This window comes from Calidris pugnax, unplaced genomic scaffold (genome assembly GCF_001431845.1).
Source record: "Calidris pugnax isolate Ruff unplaced genomic scaffold, ASM143184v1 scaffold211, whole genome shotgun sequence".
NCBI classification, from domain to species: domain Eukaryota; kingdom Metazoa; phylum Chordata; class Aves; order Charadriiformes; family Scolopacidae; genus Calidris; species Calidris pugnax.
In genome coordinates this window covers 9,697,637-9,723,712 of record NW_015091083.1, presented here as the reverse complement: position 1 = coordinate 9,723,712, position 26,076 = coordinate 9,697,637, and positions in this window count along the sequence as shown.

Below are 26,076 nucleotides of genomic sequence, written 5' to 3'. Positions count from 1 at the left end.
ACACTATGTGGTCCATGTGACAGGTCATCTCTCTCTAATGAAGCAGAACTGCCAAATCTGTCCCACCAACAAAACCAGATCTGTTTGATGTATCTCCAACATCGTGTCTATGATTACTTTCTATTATCAGCCTAAGTGAATATCTTCAAATACCAAGCGTTGTTCAAGGAAAGTGCTTCCCTCTTTTTGATATTTTTGAGGCAGAAAAGTGAGACTAGATTTATTGAACAGATTATTCCCACCTGGTATATTATTTGTAGCACCTGAGTGCTACCTTTTTTCTAATTAAATAGGTAAAATCTCAATTTGTCTGTAGTTTTCTGGCATCTAACTAATAATCATAATTTGATTCCTTTATAAACATAATTATTTTTAACATCTATATGCTTTTCTTATGGCACATTTTAAAAATCCACCTGTTTTTATTTCTTCAGAGACAGAGAAATAACTCAAGAGGTTTCTTCAGGCAGATCACAGGAACCTCTCCTACAGCTCCCACATTCATCAAAGAGCTTTAAAGTCTCAATCAAGCAGCCTGGAACAATAACCTCATCACTGGATGGAAACTGCCTTTTGTCTATTGCTCAAATCACAGATCTTCACAAGATACACCAGCCTGGAATTCATTCTCCTTGCAGACAGTTCAGAGGAGCTACTCCCCATTTACACCTCAGTAAGCGAGAGCAGAACCAGGCCTTTTCTTCCAAGCTATTTTCATATTTAAGTAAACATTGATTCAGGGATAAATTTTAAAATTTTTAAGTACACAGGGAGCAAAAGTAGTTCTTGAGCACATACCCACTTTTGAAGAGCGGCGGTTGCTTCTTAAGGGGGAAGGTCTACATGTATCTGTGCCATCAATGGCGATACCGCATTTTGAATCAACTCCCATTTTCCCCTTAATTGTTCTGTCAACCTGTTTGGGATCTCATCTACCTTCCTCATTAGGCCTTCAGAGGGAGGGCTCCTACCACACTGAGAGTCAAGAGCAGATCATGTCCCTCATTTAGACCCAACACATCTTTCCACAGCCCACTAATTGCATGGCAGCTCAGGCTCATTTGTCTTCCTGGATCGTTAAAATTCATCACCATGCTCTGTGAGCTCTCACTCCTGCCCTTGGATGGGCAGCTGTAGATTATTTAGCCAGACCAATCCCTAATGTTTTTAACTAGGAACTGACCCCAGCACCTGAGCACCTGCTGGGCTCTTAGTCTCTGTCATGTTAAGAGAGTGCACAGAAGGACCCGAGCCATCAAAAGCATCCTGCTGCATTACATTAAATATTGATAAAAAATATGCAAATTGTTTATTGATCTTCTCCAGGAAGGGCTGAGATAATGAGAGAGGGACTGTTTGAGATGATGCTTGGGATTTTTAATTTTTTTTTTTTTTTTTTTTTTTACATTAGACTGTTGTTGATAGCTGAAGTTAATGAGGTCTTTCGGTTCACTCTGTATTTCAGACCTTACCACTGGTTTGAAGATAAAAGAGATCAATGCACCTTTATTGTACACCACTGCCAGCAAGTGCCCTGAAAAGGGCAGGAGTATTTGTACAGGTGCAGTGCCACTGCTCCTTACTAACTTTACCTGGGCTGCCCTGGTTAATATTATACTCCTCTAAGTTGTCTTACCCTTCATTGTATTTGTTTTCCAAGGCTGGTATATATCAGAAGTTGATGCTCACATTGTCTCCAACTTATTAGCAGCTCAGTATATAATTAATACCGAGAGACCAGCTTTTTCTTTCCCCTTTGCTCAGAGCATTAACTGCATTGCATATGTTTCCTACCCTTTACGTGATTGACAAGTGACAGCTTTTAGCTGTCTTTCTGTGCCTTCATCCTCATGGTGGAAATTTCTTCACATTCACATCCTTGGCTTTTTTTTTTTCGTTATGTTCCATCTCTGTTTCAAACTTTTTGGGTGCTCTCTGGTGCATCAGGGGAGGAGGAAGCAACAATAAACCCAAAGCATCCGGACCAGAGTGCTGTTGCACACACACTGACCATCCATTTGAAGCTGCAAATCTGTCATACTTGGTTTACCTACAGGATGTTGCTTCTGGACCTCCATCAAGCCTAATTCCCGACAGAAACACTGCAGTTGCAGCCACCAGAAGTCTGCAATCAGGCCCCTGTTAAGCAAATTCCCAGAGTGTCTGCATCTTGTCTAGGAAACAGCAAGAGGCAGGTCACAAGGGTTGGCCAATACGGAGCCCAGGCTGCAATGGCTGTCGTTCCAGACTGGCATTGACTTGAAAGAGAGCCTCCTTTCCCAAAGCAGTCAAAGAATAAGCTTCAAATTTTCTTCATAACTGTCTGAATTTCCTTGGGGTCTGGATGAGCCCATCTAGGTGGAGATCAGTGTTGTGTGCTAGGAGCTGCACAAAACCACATTAAGCTGCACCTTTGTCCCAAAAAGCTTACTGTTCTTGGATGAACAGAACAGACATGATGTGATCTAAATGTGAGAGAGTGACTGTTTGGTAACAGGGAAAGATGTCAGGTTTCTTCTTTGCCACAACCATGTACCACCTTGGGCAGTGCTCAGGAGACAGGGAGGAACCAGGGCTATGACTTCTTTGTCTTTCTTTTCTTTCTGCAGCTGACAAGACAAACAGAATGAGAAAGCAAGCAAAGGCATGGAGAAGTAGCCAGACTTGCTGCAAATTAAAACTGATTAGTGGCGGCAAGACTGCAAGCACAACTCAAATCTCATGGGTTCCAGTCTGCTGCTGTGGTCCCTGGACCACCAGTGTCCCCATGGGCAGACATGCAGATGCCTGCAACAAGGGATGCCATCCTGACCTGTACTTCTAAAAGCAACAGTTTACTTTGTTAATGTTATCAATTGGTTTTGTCACAGAAAGGTATGTCCTAGGAAGGATATTTCCAACATAAGCACACAGCACTAAATGCCAGCAAAATATCAAAAAGCGGACAATACCTGGGGATGATGCAACTAAATGGGGTGGCCAGATAAAATCTTGGACCTGTCATGCCCAGGTTCAGGTCCCTACTGTGTCAGTTTAAGAGTAATCTGGAATTTAAAACTTGGTTGTAGCTTGGTCCGTGGGCCTAATCCTGGATCTGCTTGTGCTCTCAGTCCTCCTGCCACATGCAAACAAAACTTTACAAACACTATCAACTCTCCTGACAATCTGCAATGTGAAAAGAAACACCACTGTACATTTTTTAAATCTCCTACAGATTTTGATACAGCAAATCTTAACAATAAAATCTTAGGTATGCTCTTCCTAGAAACAGTTACATCCCTGCCCTGTTAGGAAAAAAAATATCTAGAAGGAATTACTAAAGATATTCTAATTCATACACTCAATATATTCTGAGATTTTGTATTGTATCAGCTAAGACCATGAGAGAAAATATTTTACCTGAGCTATGCTTTCTCAAGGGAAAAAACTCCACTGAGAGCTTGAAAAAGTTGGTTTTCCAGAGCAAATCAGAAAACCAGAAATAAACAATTACTCAAAATTGGATGGAAGAACGAAGTGATTGATGGACTATACATCCCCGTGTACAATTTCAAGATTGATGCCATACTACTGTGTATGTCAGGGTACAACAGACCTGAATTATTAATTGCTCTATAATTCCCATTCTCTGAATGATACACTCCCTCAGTGCTTCTCTGAATGTATATTCTGAACATGTAAAACAAGAGCAAAAGCGTTGCTGCATTCCCAGATAAACAGAAGCGTTTTTAGGTTTGACAGTATTTCACTGCCCCGACCAACAGAAAGAACCAACCAATTTAAAATTGCTAAGCAGCAATTTCACCATCTCTTTCACACCAGAGTATTTAATTATGAATTTATGCAAACAAAAATTTCAGAGCTCTCACTGCTCCAACAGTCTCTTGCCCGAGGTGCTTTCAAGCCCACAACTGCAGATCAGAGGGGGCGGAGTAGAGCCCCAGCATTTCAGACAATCAGCTTTGAAAGCATGTTACAGCCTGTTTAGTTGCAGGGCCCTATTCATTTTCCATGTTTCAAACAAGAGACATTTGCTTGAACGCTGTTTTCTTTTTTTTTTTTTAAAAAAAATGTCCATTTATTCAAATAAATGAAAACATGAAAACAAGAAAAAAAGCTAAATGCAAGTGGGAGACAAAAGAAAGATGTTGTTAAATATGAAATGTGACCAAGGAATAATTTTTTTTTCTGTATTGGCTGTGTCAGAACTGAAAACACAGACAAAGGACCTCTTAGTTATACTTCTGTAGACTGAAAATAAAGCCACTGAAGTCATGGTACCTTTATCTGTTAATGAAGCCAGGATAAGCCCAAGGTATCTTTGTTTCTTTACCATACTAAAAGTATTAGCAGTTCAAAACCCTGATTCCCATTAAAACAAAGGTCACTATAAACATTTCTGGTGATGCAAACAGACCTCAAGGTAGGAAAAAAACTATATTTACATCTCCTGAATGACTTCTGGGAACAGTGAGAGTGGCATAAAGTAGTCTTCATGTTGATAGAAATTAGCTCTTAAGTTCTGAAAGCAGAAGAATGCAATGACCACACTAATAGCTAGCAATGACCAATTTGTAAAACCAGATGTTTTAGAATAAAATCTTACAGATAAAATTCATTTTAGCTTTGCTGGAAGTTTAGGTTTTTTCAGGTGCTGATCATACACCAAGCAACAGGCTCTATAGGAAATAAGGAGTACACAAGCTTCACTTCTACATCTGTTTGGGCAGAGGTGACTCCATTTAAAAGAGGATTTCACCTCAGTTTGGAAAAAAACCTTCAAATCTTCTAGAAAATAGACAAGCTCCAAATGTGTAATCCAAATCAGGCAGTCCCCCAAGTACCATCAACTCCAGCAGCAGTGAGAGCATTTCTCTGGCTACACGAGGGATGCAGACCCAACAGACCCCAGGCCAGCTGCGTGGTTGACAGTCACACACCATGAACCCTTCACCAGCAGGTCTGCGACCACTTGGAACCTCTGCTCTGAGGTGGTCTCTCAGGAAAGCCAACTCAAAACCAGGAGCCACTGAAAATGCTCAGAAACACAACTCACAGCAATCTGTCTTTAAAGCTGATATGACCCATGAACTTGGGATATCCCTTAACTAGAAACCAGAGAGCCTGAAAGGAGACTGGAGCTTTCAGGCTCCCAAATCTTTTAGGAGCCTCCCTCCAAGACAGACATGATCTGCTATCAGTTGAGTATGGGAGCTAAGAGCCCACATTCCACTGACCTCAAGACACGCAGCTATCTCCAGCAAACACACAGCATCAGATACACCTGAAAACAGGAACACACACACTACTGAAAATGCATTTCTTTCACAGGATTCCCACACTGCTAGAGAATTAGTGAGAAAACAAACCATATCTGACAGATATTAATCACATCACTTAATACACAAGCACCAGGTGCGCTGGAGATGAGATGGCAGAAGAATTGATACAGAATAAAATTAATTGTTTTCAACTAGGTTTTTCACACAAGAAAACCCTCTAGCATGTCTCCCTAATTTTTTTTTATATTTATTAGCCATTCTTTCATCAATGAATTGTAAGTTAATATTCTGAAGTCGGTCATTTGGAAAGAAAAAATAAAAGTACGTTCAGGAATGACAAAATGCTGCTCAAAGAAGAGCAGTAATACCACACCTGCAATCTCCTTTGAAAAATTACCTGAAGCCCACAGTTAAAGCCCTTGAGAACAGAGCAGAACATGGCTAGCATCACCCTTAATAGCATCCCCTTATCAAACACTTTCTCATCTCACCCTAGAAGCCAAAAAGGTGCATTAACAGTGTCGACCCGTATGTGCAGGCTGTGTTTGGGTTACCAACAAGGATGTCCACAGCGCAGAATCTGAGATGTCATGCATTAGCTCCCCAAAAGCAGAAGGTGCTTCGCAGTTGGTTTTCCAGTGCTCCAGTCTGAACAACCTAGCACAAATTAAAAAAAAAAAAAAAAAAAAAAGAAAATTATACAAAAATGAGTTACTGTGTGAACATTCCTCCTCCCCAAAGAGACATTTCTTGACTCCCTGGCTGAGCACCAGCCCATCTGTTTGTTTTTGTGTTTGCAGGTAAGCATGGCAACAGCCAGAGGGAGGTCACTGAAGATAGGTTTAGGTTAATGTAATCATTTCATCCCTTTGAAATACAGTGTCTCTTGCCAGCAAGGCGGCACACTGGAGAGTCGAGATGTTTCTTTATGAGCGAGGGATCTCAATTCTCTTCATTTCTGCTTGTTTTGAACTACCATAGCTCAGCTGATTCCTCTGGCACTGTTTGAAGGAAGTTTCTAGAGACAGACAGGAGCCCAGTGATGCCAAGACCCAATAAAATCTATACCATCATTACTGGTGATTGAAGAAGTGCGCATCCAGGAAAAAGAAGGTTCTATCAGCTTCCCCAGCCAAGAGGAAGGAGCATCTGGTTGATCCAATCCTTGACTTCCAAAAGCTCAAGATGATCCATGGTCACAAAGACAGGGTTGGCCCTCCCTGCCGTGGTCTCCAGCACCCACACTGCGCTGGAAGACACTACCACAGCACTGCCAGACCAAGCTTTATGGTATTCCATCACCCCACAGCCAGCAGGACCAGCAGTATTGGGAATTAGAAGAGAACTTTATAGGGCAGAGGGACTGATTCAGGTGGGACATCCTAGGAGTAGCAGAACACATAGAATCATAGAATTGCCCAGGCCAGAAGGGACCTCCAAAGGTCATCTAGTCCGACCTCCCCGCAGTCAGCAGAGACACCCCCAACTAGACCAGGTTTCCCAGGGCCTCATCAAGCCTCACCTTGAATATCTCCAGGGATGATCCCAGAGCTCTCTGAACTAAGTGTTTATAGACAGATACAGCTTTCATTGACACCAACAGAAAAAAGACTCATGGACTCTGCGGGAAAACGACAGATCCTACTCTTCATACCTGATTTCTGCTGTGCCCTTTGTGAGAGAGAAAGGCACATTTACTTACACTTGTATCCCAGCACGAGCAGGGTATTTCAGCACTCACAATGACGAAAGTAATGTACAAAGACTTCCTTGTACCATCCAAAAGAAGCATCTTACTTATTGTCTGGAAAACAGAAAACTGATGCACACCAGCCCTCTTAATACTGCAAGGACCTGACTCAATATCCATTGAAGTTTTTTCATTGTCTTCAATAAGCCTTAATAATCCAGGTTCATAGAATTACTTCTTTATTAAATCAATGACAGAACTAGAAGCTATTTTGCAATAGGACTAATAGTGTTATTTACTCAGGATCCATATTCGCTGTTGACCACTTCATTTTTCTCTCTTCCTCCTCCTCTGTAATTTTTATATTCATTTTCAATAGATCTTTTTTTGTGACTGTAAGTCCAGAATTCAACAAGTGAAAACAGGAATTAGAATCAGATACGGAGATTTTAATGATAAGCATATCTTCTGTTTAATAAAAAGCAGATGAGCCTTAATTTGAAAAAAATAAAAAATAAATCACATTAAAGGTCAAATCCTGGCACAAACACGCCCTTCATTACAGCCACTGATAAAACCACTCGTGATTTTCAGTGGCATTCATCTAATGGTCAAGCTGATAACCACACGAGAGAGGAAAATCAGGATCTGTACTGGAAATTCAAGCTGACACTCTGACCTTAACTCATGCTGTGGTGCTTTTTGAAAGGGAGAGGAAGGAGTAGCTTTCTTCTCAGCAGCATGAGTTCAGTCAGAAGTGTCATCCTGTATTTTTCTTTCCTTCTTTACATAGTTTTTTTAAACACCGCTTAAATACGTGCCAAGGTGGTTAAATATTTAAAAAGGGGCAATTCCTTGCATTAGGCAGAGTGCAATCAAAATTATTCCATTTCAGAGGGACAATGTTTTTATGCATACAAAGTCTGCAGAGACTTTTTTTATAGTGAGAAGTCAATGTTTTTAAAGCAAACAAACCAAAAAAAAAAGGAAGAAAAAAAGAAGGGCAGATCCAGTTTGTATTGCCTGTTGGTTTATCTCCAGTGATCCTTAAAATAACAGAAAATATCTTTTTAAAATGCTCAATTTCCACCAGAAACTAAACTTGCCAATATGGAAAACAAAACATGAGCTCCTAATCCTGCAAGATCTGGAGATCTTGAATATGTGTTTTATTTTTATATTTCCATGAGTTGCTTAAATGCATAATGCTGATGAGATTGTTTGTCTGATTTTAATGCAGGTAATGTACTCTGAGCTCAGTGATCCAAGAGAAAATTTCCCAGCAGGCCATACTTGACAAGCAGGTGTCACTCAATCATGCACGTTTTCACCTCCCTGAGAGGACAGATGGTCCCAGCCTACTTAGCAATTCCATCCTCTGTTGGCAGCCCCCTCTCCAATGCAGTGCCATAATAAAGATGCTCTGAGATTTGTGTTAATCTGTGGTCTTTGGGGTAAACTGTAAACAAAGTGTGTAGAGTTATCGTTTCTCATTATGAGCTAGACCTCTTATCTTCTTCTCCGACTATAGCATATAGATATGTTTAATAGCCTATACCCCTGGACTCAGCTTTCATGGAGATTAGTTCCTGTCATTTTAAGCACCACAGAATTACTTTGTCTGCAGAGACTTGACCTAATCTGTTTGAGGCTTTTACTATAAAGACAGTAAGACAGCCTTTTTTCTCCAAATTAGGAGAACAATGCTTTAAATTGGCAATAGCTCCTGTTGCTGAATTTGATGCATATGCATGTATTATACTTGCTGATTTCCTGCTCTGAGATGGAAGAGGTAGAGTTACTCCTCTCGTCATCGTTCAGAAACAAGAACAGCAAGGACTGGGAGGGAATAAAAAATCCTTACATCTGAACACCCTGTTGAGGGGGGTTGTCGATTCTGTTTTCACTGCTGTGATACATTTCTGCTGCATCCAATTTCCCCTGTGTAAAACGAAGATTATCTTCTTCTCACAATCTGACAAGTGCAGTAGGGAAAAAAAGCAGAGGGAAAGAGGGACTGTGTGCAAGAGCTCCCAGAGTCAAGTCTGGAGCTTCCTATAATTTGTGCCATTAGGGAATTTTTCAGGATTTTCTACTTGCAGAAAGAAAAAAGAAGGTCAAAGGTTTAGAGTCCTCATAACACTACTCAAAACAAAGCCAGAGCTGCTTCCAGCACCAGCATGTGCCACGGAATGAAGTTAGGAGGATAACACATCATTAAAATGAATTATCCAAACTCATGCCTCTATCGCGATTTTAAATCCCTTAATCTCATTTTTCAGTTGTAACAGAGATTACACGAAAATCAGGAAGCACCATACTTTGGGTTTGGCCGATGCCAGTCTCATAAAGGGGATCTATGAAAGGTTGACACAAAGGGAATTTGGTCAAGACTTTCTCTCTGAGAAGGAGGAGAAAAATTTTCACCTCTTGAAGCTGGTGGAAAGAATTAAACGAGATTTAAATGTGTGTCATTTCAGAAGTTCTTGAGTTTCTCGTTCTTAGTCACAAATCTTGCAAACCTTACCCAGTCCTGGAAAAGAGGAATACTTTTACATTATTTCATCAAAGGTGACAATAAATACCAAATAGGAGTTCAGAAGAATCAGCTGACACGCAGTGGAGCTGACTAGATGACAGGGGAGACGTCATGTCACCACAGGTCTCCGAGAAACATATTTTCTTGCGTTCTTGGTAGCTATATAATCACTACATTCCTCATGAAGTAACAAACACTTGCAGACCTCACTCAGACTATTCCTTACTAATGAGCCCCACAAGAGTACTGGAAGCCATGAGATAACCAATTAACCAACTTCATCCTCATCACTGACTCATCAAGTAAGATAGGGATGGAAATGGAAGACTAAAAAAAGAAATCAGATTAAAAGTCCTGTATTACAGTTTCACTCAGTCCTGTGGTCAGCAGGACATTGTACACTCCGGTGTCTATCTTAGGAATTGAAATACTTTTGTTGTGATACTTTATTTGACTGAGACAATGAATCCTTCCCCATGTGAACAAATTGCCCGGTTGTTATCTGTGTGACAACAGTGCCCAGGGGCCTTAGTGGCTGCTGGGGATTTGAGAAGAAGCTCAGTGATGGCCTGAGCATCACACGGGGCTGAGGGCACATTAACATGAGCACCTGAAGCAGCTGAAGCACAGCTCAGCCTGACCAGCAGGGCACAACCCAGAGCAGGTCCTGAAGCTACGTGGGCACTTTAATTCCCATGCTAAAATATCCTGTTTTCCCAGAGTTGCCCATTATTCTGGGCTCAGCCATAGCTGCAGGGCTGCACAATCAGAGCTGGCTCACTCTCAGCCAGTGGGAGGGGAGGAGAAAGGGCAACAGACTTTTCATTTCCATGACTTTCTGTGGGCATGTGCTCTGAGATTGAAGACGCTGAGGTTTCTTTCCTAATTTCCTGGGTCATTCAGCAGACCATTAACAAGTTATTTCACCTCCTCCACTACGAGCAGCAATGAAAGGGATATTCTAAGGACAAATGATGCTCCCTACTCCAGGATGTTTGCCGAAGGTAAAGGAAGAATAAGAAATAGCACCAGAGTAGTGAGATACCAAGCATGCTGAGTATCAAGTCTCTTGCCTTTCAGCTCAGTACCCTGCTGAGTAGCTGGTAGACCAGTAACCATGTGAACCCCCCCAGAGCTGCTGTGCCTGGTCCCTCCAGTGCCCATCCACTCTGCTCACACAGCTCAGTGGTCTCCAGCTCTCAGAAACTGTAGCACCATTTCCACAGAGTGCTTGGTCATATGGTCCTTTCCCCTTGCTCCTTCCTAGAAATGGAGCCTTGCTCTTTTACTGCCTTAAATATCCAAATCCACAAAGCATCCCTGCACTTTGTGAATTCAAGACACTATACTGTGAGCATATTTTGGATAAATCACTTGAGTTTTCTCCTTCCCATCATTAGGAGAGCTCACAGGAAATGAGAAGTAAAGGACTCGCAAGCCTAAACCACTTTAAGTTGTTGCCAAATACGTCTTTCACTAAAAAGAGGAAACTATTGTACCATTATTTCCTGTAAATCCAAACTATTGTCAAATGAAATATGGACTTAAGAGTGGCTGCACTGGGTCACATCAGAGTTATGCTTGGACATACTCCGTTTCCAGAAGTAGCCATAAGTAGATGCCCAAATAAGAATAAGAACAAGACAAGTGGATGGGACACGCCTTCGTAAGAGTCTCCCACCTTCAGCTATGTCAGTTCAGGGACTTCCAAACCTGGAAGAACAGAACAGAGAAAACAAAAACTGAAGCAAAGCATAAATCTTACAACCAACAGATTCATCTTAATAAGATGAGGTAGTAAAATTTACTTTCAGACACATTTGAAAAGATATTCAGAGCTTAGAATTAGCAAAAGAGCTAGCATCCACTCACAGTCTGTCGGAGCCATTATTTTCTCTATTTTAGTTTATATTATTCAGCACTGGCAATAAAATCTGGTAATTTTAAAAAAAAATGTTATAAGGGGAATATAGCTACATTTGAGAGGAAAGGACCATTTATTTGTTCTGTGCCATAAGTAGATGCCCAAATAAGAATAAGAACAAGACAAGTGGATGGGACACGCCTTCGTAAGAGTCTCCCACCTTCAGCTATGTCAGTTCAGGGACTTCCAAACCTGGAAGAACAGAACAGAGAAAACAAAAACTGAAGCAAAGCATAAATCTTACAACCAACAGATTCATCTTAATAAGATGAGGTAGTAAAATTTACTTTCAGACACATTTGAAAAGATATTCAGAGCTTAGAATTAGCAAAAGAGCTAGCATCCACTCACAGTCTGTCGGAGCCATTATTTTCTCTATTTTAGTTTATATTATTCAGCACTGGCAATAAAATATGGTAATTTTTTTTAAATGTTATAAGGGGACTATAGCTACATTTGAGAGGAAAGGGCCATTTATTTGTTCTGCATCTGGCAGTGCTCACAACTATTTAGCATCACAACTGAGAAAGACAAATGCAATTTCAAAATAAACATGAATGAAGCATGTCCCTTATAAACACACAGCACCATACATTCAGTAACAGGTGTGCACCCTCTGGGTCTCACATAGGAGCTGTGTGTGTGTGTGTGTGTGCCTGTGTGTTAACAGGCTCACACACGTACATTTCCCTTTTGCAAACTCCCTTTCCATCCCTGAATGAAGAAGGGCAAACATATCAACAATCTGTTTTATGCAGCATTTTCTTCTCATCCATACACCCAGTTGTCATTCTGGGTCTCACATAGGAGCTGTGTGTGTGTGTGCCTGTGTGTTAACACGCTCACACACGTAAGTTTCCCTTGTGCAAACCCCCTTTCCGTCCCTGAGTGAAGAAGGGCAAATATATCAACAATCTGTTTTTTGCAGCATTTTCTTCTCATCCATGCACCCAGTTGTCATTCCTTTTTTCCATTCTGACCAGTGCTTGATGCACTGAAGCATCTACTGACAGTAAAACCCAACTGTCTTTGATCCTACTGTGGCAGAGGCAGAAGGAAGGAAGCCGTGCATGCAGTAATACATTACTCAGTGGCATATGCTCTCCATAGCTCGCATACAACCCTCCTCCCCTCCCCAAACCTCTCCTCAGATCATATCATGGCAGTGAGGAACCATGCCATCTAACACAGTTGGATTCAGTGACCCCCATGGAAGTGAGACGTGGCGTTATTCTCAAACTTACAACCTCCCTCCGCTTACTCAGAAGGAAACAGCTAAATTCCTCAACATGTTGGTGTTAAATACCCCCTTACATCTCTGGAAGGAGTCACCTGAGGACCATAACCCGGCACATAAAATGAGGCACAATGAAACCAACCTCAGATCATATCATGGCAGTGAGGAACCATGCCATCTAACACAGTTGGATTCAGTGACCCCCATGGAAGTGAGACGTGGCGTTATTCTCAAACTTACAACCTCCCTCCGCTTACTCAGAAGGAAACAGCTAAATTCCTCAACATGTTGGTGTTAAATACCCCCTTACATCTCCGGAAGGAGTCACCTGAGGACCATAACCCGGCACATAAAATGAGGCACAATGAAACCAATCCATCTAGAAGAAATAAGAATCCTACAAATTGTCATTATTTTTAGGACTGAAATAGGAGAATGAAAGCAAACATGAGGAACATAGTTCCCACTGCTTAACGACTGGAAAAGAAAAGAAAACCCAGATTAGAAAAGCATTAGACAGTCAAGCAGAACTGCATGTACACTGCGAAAGCTCCCAGGGACAAGCTGACCGGTTACTGCTAGTAGAAAGGATCAAGGTGAATAAGGGAGGCTTTAAGACAAACTGAATAGCTGATACAGAAATCTGCTAGACCAGAGGGAGATGAGAGACTCAGCTGTTGAATTTATTTGTGAAAAGTCATAGACATCTGAGAGGATGCACCCACAAAAGCGCAAGGGAATGCACTACGTATTAAAGTCCCAGTCTAAAGAGTCTGGAAATGATCAGCCTCTGGCTGTTACAAGTGCTGGTGGACTCTCCAACCCCTGTACAGTGTTGGGGGGGTGAATCTGTAACTCTCAGAGACACCAAAACAGCCCCAAATCCAAATTCTGTCCCTTACAAAGTAACTAAAAAATTATGGGATGATTCTTACTAGAATGAATACAATACTATGTATTACAGAGCTAGGTTTTGTTGACTTCACAGGTCTGTTGAAGTAGCAGGAAAAACACAATGCTGCTGGTTAGTGAAGGAAATATATAACCCCCCTGCTCACTGATCTCTTTTAAGACAAAAAATACATTACTTCTGGATACTCATGATTACTAATGAACACTAGGAGTCCCTGAGCCTCAGCATAGCTCCATCCTTCACCAGGCAGCAGAAAAGTAAGTTTCTGAGGCAGCCCTGCCTGCAAGGGGCAGGGTCCTTCACACAAGCGATTCCAGTGGCAGCTTCTTCCTCAGAGACCGCAGTCATCCTCACTGCCCCGACCAAGGATAGCACGGTACTCTCAATTGGTGCTGAGCTTACTGATCAAATTCCTCACACACATGTGAACAATTGTGTGAACTAGCTGATGTTTTTCTTTCCCTTATTCTTTTAATGCAAACTGACTTCTTGCCTCCCTTATTCTTTTAATGCAAACTGACTTCTCGCCCAGCAGGGCTCTTTTTTTTTTTTTTTTCCCAATGAGAAGGCACATTATTTGTGTAATTTCTTTTTGCAACTTTTTTCCTAAATCTCTTTTTTACTTTCCACTAAAGGAAATCACATTATCACTCTCTTTTTATATTTTTTCCTAGTCTTATTTTTCCCTCTGTACAGACAGCTTTCTTTGTGAGCATATTATCAAAAATTTCTAATAAAAAATAAGGCTTTCTTTTTTCTAAATTACAATAGAATATAGCTGTTAAAATGAGGAAAAGCATTGAAATTATTGATAAAACTAATTTAAAACATTTTCCTTCAGCTAGCCCTGAGAACTTGTGAAGTTCTCTCAGATTTAAGCTCATTTGGGATTCAGTTAAATACAGTAATTGGTTGTAAGTCCAGCCCATCTATGCTAAAAGCATTGCTAGAAACTCCTCATGTATTTGAAAGGAAGAACTGAAAGTCAGAGAAAGAATAATTTAGTACATAGCTCAGAGGTATCATTAGTAGCGACAGCATGATGTTAAGAACAGGGAAATTTAGGTTAAACAGCAGGAGAGAAGGCTGAGTGCAGTCACGGGTGTGATGAGGGGCAAGAGCCACGCTCTCATGGTGTGACCCCATGCTCAGAAGCCTCCACACTCAGCTCTCCATCCCCTTTTTCTCTGACGATAACTTCCAGACAGTGTTAAACTACAGGACAGCCCCCAAAACAATTTTTAAAACTAGATTGCTCAGAAGACAAGAAGTTGTCCTACACTGAAAATCCAGTGTAGTCTCTTGACAAGAGACTTTAAGAGGCAGCTTTTCTCTTGCTGCTGCCCCTCCACCACAACCACACCTCTGTGTTGACAGGTCCCTGTGGATATCACAGCTGTCTCCCACCTCTAACCAAATGGTCTTGGGGTTTTTCAAGCTCATCTGCCAGTCTTTGCACCTTCTCCCCACACAGAGCAGATTTTGAGCCTCTCTGACTGTATTAGCTTCACATGTTCCAAAACATCACCTTACACCAGTCACTGAGGGGGTAAGGGGGAAAAGAAAAAAAAAAGAATAGCAGAATTATCTTTCTTAGCTTAAAATTTTTGTACTTTATTACAGGTAATATAATATTTCACTGTTGGGTCTTCTTTAGAAAAAAAATATTTAAACACATCAACCTGACATCCACAAAACCTGCTACAAGCAGAACAGGATTTAAGCACTGCATAATCTTTCCCAGAGACTTTTTCAAACAAAGATGCTGTGGTTTTACTTGGTTTCTATTTAACTCTCCTGAGAGGTCTCTCTTTAAATCCAGGCATGAAAAATACATTCTGAGTCCAGACACAGAGACTCTAGAAAAGAGAAATGCAGTGAGACAGCATTTCATTTGCAAGTCTTTTACATTTTAACAGTGTCTATTGCTTTGCACTCAGCAAACATTACTGAAACTGCTGCTCCCTATAATAAGTTTCACATAAAATTCTGATATTTTAAATAGTGTATATATAGTATGTATGCAATATAAACAGCTTTAGCATATCTGCAAAGGTGGGCACATGAGGTGCATGGCTTTGTGTCTGTGCATGGTATGTATAAGTGGAACATAAACAACATATACTGTATATTCATGTGTGTGTGTAATGCCACTCTGATTCTAAATATAATGTAGATAATTTCAGAAATAACAATGCTGAGAAAATGAACAGCCAAATCTAACCAGCAAACACTACTGAATAGATACTTGGGAAAAGTAGAAAAAGAAAAAAAAGTTAAGAAAAAAAACAAACACAGGTTTACAGTTGACTTGTCATACATGAGGAAGAGAAAGATTTTAGTCATCATAGAAAGAATTCAAGTTTTCTAGCGTTTAGTCATATTATTCAGGTTCTAAGAAAGGAAGGGAAATTGAATAGAAAGACTAGGATTTGTTTGCATATTTGGGTGAGTTTTTTCATAATAATAACTGTAGCTCAGACTCTTTTAAGCCAAGTAATTTTGTCTGGAAGTTCAGTTTTAAATATGCTCTGGGGCATCTCATTGTTCCCACTGAGTGTAAAGTAGATTGTTTCTATGCTTAAGGAACTACAGTGTGGAGGATTAAATAATACACTTAATGAAGAGGCTAAAATGACTGCATTCTTGCTATTTCAAAGGGATTCCAGGAAAGAAAACCACCCAGGATCAGTGAAAACAGACTTTTACCACCTCATATTTTATTAATACACATTCTGTAGTGCATGCTACTTAAAACTGCACTTAAAGAGTATCTAGCTATGATATAACACCACCACTGACTTCCTCAGTATAAATCTGAATATCTCATATTTCAGCCTACTTATCCTTCCAATACATCCAGGACCAGTCCTGGTCAGGTGAGTACATGAGGTATGGAGAGGCTGAGTTATCTGCTAGTAATCTGTGAAAGAAAAGTGAATCCCTGTCTCTAAATCCTAGCTGAAATGACAGAACTCTATTGCCAACTAGGCCATGGGTTTTGGCATGGCAAAAAAATCCCCTCAAACCTTTCCAAAATCCCAGACCTGTGATGCCTCCCACCATCCCATGGATGAGCACATATTGCCTTCCAGAGCTGTAATGAGGGTGCCATGCTTGGTCTTCTGCATCTTTCAGGAAGGGAAAGTCTCCACCAATACCCACCCTTTCCACAACAGAGGCATGCGAGGGAGAGTCCCCAGGCCTAAAGGTGGGAGGCAGCCTGGAAGACCTGCACCTCAACAATCCTCCCCTCAAACACAAGGGAACTGCAGTGAGAACTGTTTGACCAACAGCGCATTACCACACAATGTCATAAACATATTCGTTTGTGGGAGTATAACAGCACATTAGTTGATTCTTGCAAGTCCTTTAGAAGATCCTATTAACCTGCACTAATAGATGAACCAATGCTGAGGTGACAGCCAAGTGATGGCCAAGTTTGGTCTATGAAACCCTAAACGACCTCTCTCCTGACAACCCCAATTCATAGTCTCATCTTAGCTTTGCTGCCCCTTTTGAATTGATATCTCATGTCAAAGGGGAATTGACTGGTATGTCATACCTATTTCAGACACATTCCCACTTTCTCTTACCACCATCTTCCAATAATCCTCTAACATTTTCTTGTCTTCCTGCACGGTGTTAGCTCAGAATGCCTCTCTTCATAGTTCATAAAGTACCAACTCTATTTTCAGAGTTCCTTCCCTGCCATGCTTAACTCCAGTTGGAGAAGAGAAGGACCTGGATAAGCAGCTGGAATCCCTGGGGGAAGGAGGGATTTGCCCTAGGCCAGACATACTCTTCTCAGTGGTGTTTAGTCTTGGAAAATCTGAGAGGACAAAAGCCAGCTCTTGAATCTCTTCTTGGCACTTCATGGCATGTAGCACAGTTTGCTCAAGCTTTTTATGGCTGGGCACGTGCCATGTGTTTTGCATACCCCCTGTGCACGCCCCACTGGCGTTTGCCATGTTTCACAGATGGATCAGCAGTGGCACATACAGACATACCCATGCCTGTTTGGAACACAGGTGCTTAATGCTGGTTTTGCTAGCAAGCTAGCCAGAACCTTTAATTTTTTTTGGAAAGGTTAGGAGCAGCTATGAGAAAACAACAGCTGCCAAAAAATGCTACCACTGGTATTGGCACTTCGCTTCCTTCCTAAAGCCCACAAGGGCTCAAGCCAAAGCCATTTAGCCTTTGTGCCTGTCTCTGACTTTTAGTCTCTATTGGGTCATATAGACAGAGCGTTCAAAATTGTGATCTCAGTTCTAAAGCTTAATGCTTTTCCGAATTTCATCCAAAATGCAGACATCTGATCTTTACATCTTCCTCAGTATATGTACAGAAGTAAAAGTTTTACTTATTAAATTCAATTTTTAAAGCATTTGTGTGTGAAAAATATTCAAGCTCCTTCTCCAGCATTTGCGGATGTAATTTGTCTCTGATGGCCAAAGCTATTGCAATTAGCAAAATCAGACAATAGGATGGAGCCAACAGAAATGAAACATTACCTTCTGCTGCCAATGCTTGCATCATCCTACTGAGCTCATCTTATAAAATACCCAAAAGGTGAGCCAGTTGCTTGGAATCCTAAATTGTGTGCTTCCCTCCCAATACCAACCACCAAAGTACACTTAAGACATTGCCCTGCCTCTGTGACTCATTCTTTTTTCCTTTTTTCTCTTTTCCCATGGGGGAGCCTTGAAATTCTTGTGCTTGTCTCACTGCAACACGTGCTCTGCTCTGTGCATGATCACCAGCCAATAATCTGTGGCAATGGAAGCAAGGACATATTAAAAAAATGTTTTCTGCCACGTCTGCCTGCTGCAAGGACTGCTCAGACCAGGAGAAAAAAGAAAGTTGACCATGAAGAAAAGGTTCATCCATTTCTGCCTCTGTGCTCACATCTGGGACTGACCCTGCAGAGTTTTGCATTAAACTTCATATTCACAGGGAAGCTATAACTTCATACAAGTCTACCCAGACTTGAAACAAACAAACCAACCCCAAACCAAACGCAAACCTCTGCTTGAAACTCAGCAGACTGGTGAGCACACGATGTTATAGCTGTTGCTTTCTTGCTCCCACATCACTCTTGCCCATAGAGTCTATGCCAACATGTGACAACTGGCACAAGAGCTGGCTCAAACGGTACCAACTGTGAGCCACCTACTCTACAGGAATTAATTGCTAATTACTTACAGCCAGATTCTAGACTCCTTGTGCTTCCCAAGTCGAACAAAGAAATAAAACCGCACGTGCCACTGAGAAGCTTATTCTTACAATGAAGGACAGCACTATTTACATTTGGATTTTTAGGTTAAAGTATCAGAAAATAGGGCAATAGAATATAATTCAATAATCTCCACTATAAACAAAAATATTCATCCTCCAAAGGAGTTACAGATCCTGACAGCTTTAACTATGGACTTCATGTACCACTCTAACATTAAACTGAGACATTCAGGGAAATAAAATTCCAGCCTTAAGTTTTAGAAAGCATCTGTAGCTGCAACACACCATCACACTGACTAAACCTTGTCTGCTCTGACCGCCATACTATCTGTCACTCTAAGGCTGCTACGGATGTATTGCACCAGCTTATCTGTTCCCTTTAAAGCTTGGGGATTTATGGACTGCAATGTCTATTTGTAAAACCTACAGTAGTTTGAGTGTGAATTCTTCACAATAAATTTTGCTTTCAGCACCCCAGGATTTTCCTGCTACTGATTTGTCACATCCTGGACACCTTCAGTGAAATGGAGTTCCTTAATATCTGTCCAGAAGTGGGAAGATAACAAATATGCATTACCCAACTGGTGAGATTCATAATGTCACACAACTCTCTAGAGATTATCTCCTGCTCTAGGAAGATGCTGGGTTCTCCCAATCATGGACTTTTCCAGGGGAAAGACTCAGTACAACTAGAATAACATCAAGTGGCACAGAAGAGAAATGGGCAACTTAGCTGTCAGGATTCTCAATTCCCAGCACCTGATTTTTCTTTGTTTACACAGACATGGCATCTTTATTTACAAGTCTAACAGTGGATTCCCCTGGGTGGGACAACTTGAGTGTGTCCATTGTTCCTCTTAAACACCCTCAGTAAATAAGCATCATTGTATTGACTTCAGGACCTTTTTTAACTGATAGGTCTGTGAGGTGTTCTGCTGTCGTCACGGAAAATGAGCATGTAGAGGAGGGCATGGTGAGGAGGTAAAGCAGAGGGTATTAGAAAGCAGATGAAGGCTGACAGCAAAGCAATGGAAGAAAGAAACAGAAGCCAAGTCCCTGTAGAAGTATTTCTTATGTAGTTATTACAACAAATGAATATTTGAGCTGAAACTGCTGAAGGTGCTTATGAAGTAAGTAGTCCAGCTAGAAAATGGGTTTAGATATGGATTTTTTTTTTTATCCAGAACACCTAATTGACTCTGTCTGCACATGGGGGAGAGAGATGACTGGAGCAGGGTGGTCAGTAACACATTATCTGCCCTGCCACAGGCATACCATCCACTTCTACAAACTGCAGTTTTTCCTCTGAAAAAAAGACCTCTTGACCTGAAGAAACTGTTCTCTTGCTTCTCAGCTCCTTTCACTCCTTTCAACCTGCACTGCCAAAGCTGCGCCTGCTGTTGCAGGGTTTTTCAATAGGAGGTCACACAACCGAATGATAAGCCACAGGCAGGTAGTAGTAGTGGAAGATGTTTCCCTTTTCCTGAAGTGATTAATGAGAAATTAATTAATCTGGATGCAGGTGTGGCTGAAAGGAGCACTGCTTCAGGTGCATGTGCTTCTGGCTCTGCTTGTGACTGTCCTCCTTTCTTGACCCTGCCTCATCATCAGGAGGTTGTTCTTCTCCCCAGTGCGACCACAGAGGGGTATGAACTGCCTTTTTGCAGGTTAGAGGCAGGAAAAGGGAACAGAACAGAGCAAGAGAGAAGGATAGTATAATAAAACAAGTGGGGGCTTGGGGGGGAGGGAGAGGTTTCATTAGCCAGGGTGCCAGCTTTGAACTGAAGCCTTTTAACAAGGCAAACTCCAGGCTTGGTCATCTTCTGTCATTACCTCAGAGCAGGAGCCACGCAGGCCTCTGCATGTGTTTGTATGTATGTGGCAGGGCGGCATGGGAAGCCTTTAATAATTAAGTTCAAGTACGTTCCTGTTTATTCCTGAATACGCTGTCTAAATATGTTCATTTTTGCAAAGCTGCTGAACCCTCTTGCTGCCCTGACCCCATGGCAGACCCCATTGCCTCTGGGCTGCCTTCTCCCCTCGCCGAGCCCGTTGGCTCTCCCCTGCCTCTTCCTCCTCCTCCGATTTCCACCTTCACTGAGCTATAGCAGCTCCCTCTTCTTCCCATTTTAACTCATCTCAGTCACAACTGCTGCCACCACAGACAAGTGTGCGTTATTATTAATGCATTATTAAATTTTATCTCACATTTAGAGCCTTGTCAATGGCGCTCACTTATAGACACTCTGGTGATAAGCACTATAGGAATGGCTATAAATAATGAATACAATCCCTCTCATGTCTCTCCCAGTCTCCCAACCCAGTAGGTATTCACTGCAAGGCAAATGCAGATCAACTCCATTTTATTTTTTACTGATTAAAAGTATCATCAGGGTGGGTAGTTGCCACAAGGTAGGCAAAAAGACTGCAGCTACCGTGGGAGGCAGCCCAAGATATTTGAGCAGCTTCTGTTCCCACCAGGGTACCCTTCTCTGAAAGCAAAGCACTAACTCTAATTTGCCTGCTATGTTCCTGCTCCTTGCAGTACTCCAGAAATCAAGACAGAGAAAGGGTCCAAATTTTTCTGGTGTTTGCTTTTTACAGCTCAATTGCGCAACGCAATTTTTAATTGGGGAATGCATCATCTCCAGCATTTGCTTGCCATCCAACAAAGTTCAGACACCCACTCATTCAAAATCAGAGCCCAAAAGAGCAAAGCGCCAGTTCCATCTCAACTGCAGCCTGTCCTACCTCATTAGTGTTTGCTGTTCATTTTTTTTCTTCCCTTCCTCTGTAGCTCCTGCAAATTAAGTCTTTGAACGCTGTTAACACCCCTTTGCATCTACAGTTCTTCATCACTTAGTACTGAAAACTATACATTTCTGCTATTACCTGAGTATCTATAGGAGCTTAGAGAGGAAAATTTGGAAAAGAAAAAGCTTCAGGAGAATACCAGGAGGTTTTAAAAGAGGTGATGGGAACCCTTTGGTTTTGGTCTCGGAGATCTAGAGACTAATGCTCTGGAACAAAATACTTTAACCTCTTCATAGCTTTGTAATAGACAAAAGTGCACGACATGGTTCAACTCTCGAAAAGAATTCTGGAATCAGAATAGATACCAAAAACAGGCTCCAATGTAACTATCACTAAAATTGGGACTGTTTGGAGTTGGTGATTAAATTTGGCTCATCAAGTAGGTTTTCAGCTGGCAGTCCAGATAAGATACCAGACCTAAAGATGAAAGGGGCAGAAAATGGTGTCATAATTTACAAAAATATCTGAGATACCATATCTTTTTCTTCAAATTAAGCTAAAATTTTAAAAGCAAAGTTATTTTCATAAGTAAACATCCAGGGGAAAAAAATCAGTTTCAGTCAGTTACAGAATCTTCTTCTGTTAATGTAAGTTCTGTAATGTTTAATTTTTATTTTGATTTGTTTTTCAATTGGGCATAATTAGCTTATCTTTAACAATAAAATGTTCTTTAAACAAGAAAATGGGAGCAGGGGGAGGTTAATGTTGCATATATCCCAACATTATCTCAAATGAACAGAAACACAATTTTTTGAGGAAATTATCATCTGCCCCATCCCAGACACAAGCTCTGAAAGCAAATCATGTCCCCTGATATTCAGACTAAAATTACCCCTGACTTCATCAGGGCAGTACTAGACCTTATCACAAACTCCTTTAGTCTTACCACATGAATTCTGAAGGAATCCAAAATTACCATGGAAAAAACTTCTCAGATTTCCTGTGCTTGAGACCTCCTGACTTCACTCCAACCAAGGCTTATGTTTGCCAACAATTTGACCCAGGTTCACAAAAGTTTTTTCACTTAATACCTTTTCTTGAGCTGCTTCAAAAGTTGATATGGGCTTGCTTGAAGCTCAGGTTTCCCATTGCTGTGCTCTCTTCTGAAAGATGAGCTATATTTTTAACATTATCATAATGAATGGATGCATCTCAGCAACTATGCTTTGTACTACATGGCTGTCTCACAACACACAAAGAAAATGTCCCACACTGATAGGTTTATTCACCAGGGTACATTATATTACCACTAACTGTGTATCCTTCTGCAAAGCTGGGTTTAGATCTAATGTGGTTACACAACATTTGGTCAGCTTAAAGTAGAAGAAAAATAAGTTCCTGACTGCCTGCAGAAATCTCTTTGGATTCACCCTCAGGAATATATAATAAAAACCAGAGAGAAATTCGATAATGAACCAAAGTATTCAAGATTATTTAGCACATATATTCTCCCTGATGTCATTTACATCTTCTTTCATTAATTAAGTAACGTATAAATTTATTAATAAAAGTTTTTTATTTGAGGTTACTTACATTTGTGGACCCTAACCTCAAACCCTCAGTATCAAGCCTGATTTTCAGGAGCACCAAACACTCACATTGCCCATTAGTTTCTATTTTGCCAAGATCTGCCATCAATAGAGAGAGCCTTGAGAGTGAAAAAAACTTCAAACAGATAGGGAACAGTTATCACTCAGCACTCCCAAGATCTGATTCATGGTTACTATCAGCTGCCCTAGAGTTCCTCCAACACAAAGTACATCAGACAGAAACAAAAAAAGTAGTAGCAGGGCTCAGTGAAATAATGCTGTCAAGATCCCTCTCCTAAAGTGGAGATGGCAATCAGTCCACTCCAATATTTACTTTGTTATCTCCCCATCACAACAAACAGTAATTAGATTACCATGGGTCAGGTTTTTTCTTGAGAGGTCACACAAGCGTATAAGGTTCTGTCTTGACAAGTCCATCTCAGCATTTTCCTTTCAGATTAGGAGCATTTTCCACTGGATCTTTACCCAAAGATACACCATCTATAATTACACCATCTATTACACCATCTCTGTTTACACCATCTATAATTACAATACAGTCATTACACAACATACAAATCAGGGAACAAAACGCAGGGCTGTAAATTATGAAAATGAAGGCGTAAAATATCAAGTCTCACACACTCAATTCAGTGCATAAAGGAGGAAGTGCAAATCAATTTTTCAACCCAAAAGGGGCAAACATCTTCAAGGATCCAACAACCTTCCCAGCCACCTCTTGTTTGTCTGAGTTTTTCCTACACCCACACAATGTTTCTCAAGATTAAAGAGGATTAAGGAACTCCATCCATAAAGGTTTTCACCAGCTCACACGTCAGAAGGTCTCTAAAATCATACCATAAGCTGTAAATGGTGATGTACTTTTGGGAGCCGAGCCTGCCTGAGATAAATATTACTTGGAATACAAGCTATTTCTATTCTTATCAAGGAAAAATTTTATATCCTGAGGATTCCCCCATAAATTAGCCAAGCCCCACTGCTACACCCACTGCTTCCCTACAGCAACACAAAGAATATGGTAACACTCATTAGAGCACACCACCAGGGAAAAGTCTAATTGCTGGATTTACATTTTGTAGGCAACGTGTATTTATACTAATAATTCTATTTTGTGCTGCTTTACTAGTCAGAGAAGAAAAGAGCATATTGTATTAAGCTCCAGCCCCCAAGCACTGAAACAACACTCACAGATCTAGAGAGACGGGCTTTCATATAATTGGCATCTACCCATAGTATGCAGTTGATGATGAAGCATATTTCCAGCAGTTCACTAGAAGGGCATGTGATTCCCTGAGGATCTTCAACCTTTAATATTCGCCTATCTTTGGGAGCATCTACTCATCTCATCATTACAGCAGTGCTAGTCACTTCACTGATTGAAGTGGGACTGGAAAAATCAGCACTTTAACCTTGCCCATTTGGATCTTAAGCATTATGGCCCTCAGTGGTCACCTCCAGGCTCCAGATTCCATACAAAAAAAATGTCCTATCCACTGTTTATTGAAAAAATAACTTCAAGAAGGAATAAGAAGCTGCGAAATTAGCCGTCCAACCAGAAAGAGTACCAGATCACGAGTCATCGAAATATTTCTTATAAAGCGAGATATATATTTTTTGTTCATTTGATGAATAAAAGTCCTCCGAGCATGGAGGACATTAAGAAAAATTCCCTTTTCACAGAATCCCAGTGTCTCTGCTTCCACTTCCAGATGAAGTGAGGAAGTCCTAAGCTGTTGGCAAACTTGACTTTTTTTTCCTGTAATGAGTTTGTCATAACATTTTGCAACCTGCAAAAGTGCTCAGATTTGATTCAAGATTTCCAAAGGCTCTTATTTTATCTGAATAAATTCACCTAGTCTTAATATTTTCTTTTCCTTTAATGCTATAAAAGTGGGAGTTCTAGACCCATCAAACTGATGACGGATAAGACAAAACTTAAAGCCAGTATGAATTTTTCTGAAGATCAAAGTTGTCAGATGCAGGGGTTTGGCTTGGGACTGTCTTGACAACTGCTAATAAAAAAAGTTAAAAGCAAAGAAAGAAAGAAATACTTGTCTTACTCATAATAGCGTCACATAAACTTAAATATACATAAAACATAATTAAAGGCTTCTTCTAAAAGGAGCTCGAAGCCATAGTGTTATGTGTCCCTCCATACTTTTTTAATCTGATTGAGCAATCTCAGAAAAGGTACTTTACACAACTTTCTAAAACATGGTTGCTTCACATTATCTCACGTAGCTATTTTACTAGAGCACTGAACATCCTGCTTCTGGCCTCTTTCGCTGGAAACATGTTCCCACAAATTAACACTGTGCTGTTAATACTTTTCGAATAGATGTTCTCCTCACCTTCATTTTACATAGCATTGCCAAACATAAAGCCTCTCTTTGCATTGTTCTAATTGCAAATTGACCCATTCCCATTTCAAACCTACCCAGGTTCCCACACATTGCTATACTGACACAGCACTGGAAGAGGGGCAGTCCAGTCTGTTGAAGACTGGTTGGACCTCTCATGAGTGCAACATCAGCCTTACCTACTATTCCAACTCACCCTGAGCTGCTCAGCCACAAGCCTTCTGAAAGCAGTCTTTTTTCCTGAAAAAATGGGCATAGTTGCAGATTCCATGTTGAGCCGTGGATGTGCAACAACATGAGTGCCAGTGAAATAGGTATGTGCACCAGAGGGGTTCAGGAAACAAAGCTACATGGACTGCAGACAGCATTGGAGGAAAAAAGCTGCTGCTGAGCAAATGCTGTTTGCTGTCAGACACTGCATGACCTTTTCACTAGGTACAAGATGGGAAGACTGTGGAGCACGTACTGATTAGGTGTATGGCTCCAAAAATACCATTTGGAAAAAGAAAATTCTTCATTACAGTGTAAT